Genomic DNA, 2,134 nt, shown 5'->3' with positions numbered 1-2,134 from the left:
TGATAAACATTAATGCTCTCATTATGAGTTAGAGGACTCTGAATTCAAGTTTGTAGTATATCGGGGAGAAATAGATATCTGTCTGCAACATAATGGAGAATGAAATATGTTGAAGACTTTCCCTTCCCCCAGATATTTTCTCTCTCATGTGCTATGGATGCTGATATCATATCATTATGGAGAATTGTTATTCTAACCTCCTTTAGCATATAAATGCTACTTGGTAGAAAGAATGCTTTGAATATAAATTATTAATAAGATTTTATGCCAGGGCCAAGAAAGGATACCTTAGGGGGTGAAAGGGATATTCAAAGTGACATATAAAAAGACAAATTTTGCCTACTTCCAACCTGTCTCTGTTAATACAGTGATCAGGACACCATCAGCTCCCCCGCCCACACACAGACATTCAACACTCACACTGTAGTGGAAATTGGAAAGATATGACTAGTGAAGTGTTAGAGAGAAAACAAACAAATCAGCTTTGTGATTAAGCCAGAGCAGAGGAGGAAAAGAAAGTGGTATAGCTAATGCCAAGATATGCCAAAATTCTTTTTATGACTTTGGGTGTCATGATATTAGAAATGATAAGGGTAAAATTACAGAAAAGCAATGTTATGTTGCTCTTATGCACTTCATTTCTTGTTAGCTAATTGCGAACTGTGATAACTGTGAAACTTACAGTGGTGAGAGTCTGGCTTTAAAATACTTGGTATTTATTTCAGTCTCTTTTTCTCTTGTTTGCAATGTTCTTATCCATAGTCATCCTCTATCACCTGTGGCCCAGAAACATTTCCCTAGACCCAGTCAATAGCTTCTGATCATGAGTATCCTGCTTAGCCACCATTTCTCAGTGATGCTTTTGGCAACTCTATCAGAGAGTTCCAACAATTCCCCAGTTTATATTGTTAAAAGACTTTGTTCATGCTTCTATAAAAGTACTTAGCAAATTGTATCTTTTTTTTCTTTTCTCATACATATCCTTTCTATCTCTAGAGTATCAACTCCTAGGGGTCTTTAAATCATCTCTGTTTTTGCGTTTTCAGCACTTGACAGAAAGGTCAACATCAACACAGGGTAGCTTTAAAAAATATAATTGTTGAGGGAATTAATATTATGACTATTACAATTTTTAGTTTATCAATTTCTTTATACCTATCAAACTTTTCTAATTCACAAAGCAGCACACTCTTTCATTTTTTCCTTACAGCTTATCAGCAATTTGTAACTTTTGTTACATATAGGCTAGTTATTCCATTTTCCGTTGTAGGTTATAGTTATGATTGCAGCATACCTTTTTGCTTCATATGAATAATCCTCTAATTCCGCCTAGACTTTTTTCAGATCCTCCCATTATTCAGCTTACATTCCTTTATTTTAATGTCAATAATTTCCAATACCACCTTTTCTGGAATCTTTAATCTTCTAGTAAAATTACTTTCTAGAATGCCAAATAAGTCTTTCATCTCAAAAATATTTAGCTGCCTTGACCAAATAAATGCCATTTGATCCTCATGCAGTATTTTATTCTTCATGACAGAAAAGTGTTCTCATATTTTCAAAATGATATGGGAGCATAAAAAATATTTCTCATGTTTTGAAGATTTAACAGATAAACTGTGTTATAGAAAATTAGCAAATGAGTGTTTCCAAATTATAAGAAATTTTTGTAGAATTATATCTAATATTAGCTCTTTATTCTTTCATCGAAAATATATTTATTAGCTATCTGGTATGTGTAATATATAGATTACACATAGAATTTTCAGTAGATAGAAGCCTTTTAAAACAAAAATAATATCCCCACTCAAATGGATCCCTCTTGAAGAATTAGAAATTTAAATGTAACCCAGTTTGGTGGTACTATTGATTTTCGTAATTGTGTCTATATTACGTTGAACACTACTTAATTCAGAAAATTTCTCTAAGCAAGGGTATACAATTTCATTTTAAACTCAGCATTTTTTGATTAGCTTGATTTACCCATTTTATCTTCATAGAACTTCTATTTACTGTGCCCCTAGGAGAAGCAAATTTTTCCTTCCTATATGAAATCTTGAAATTTATATTATTCCAGATTCACACTCAAAGATTACTAGTCCCTAGAATCCTTTTTTTTTTTTTTTTTTTTTTT

Source organism: Rhinopithecus bieti, unplaced genomic scaffold, assembly GCF_001698545.2.
Source record: "Rhinopithecus bieti isolate Rb0 unplaced genomic scaffold, ASM169854v2 scaffold_31765, whole genome shotgun sequence".
Taxonomy (NCBI): Eukaryota; Metazoa; Chordata; class Mammalia; order Primates; family Cercopithecidae; genus Rhinopithecus; species Rhinopithecus bieti.
This window is presented reverse-complemented; position numbering follows the sequence as displayed.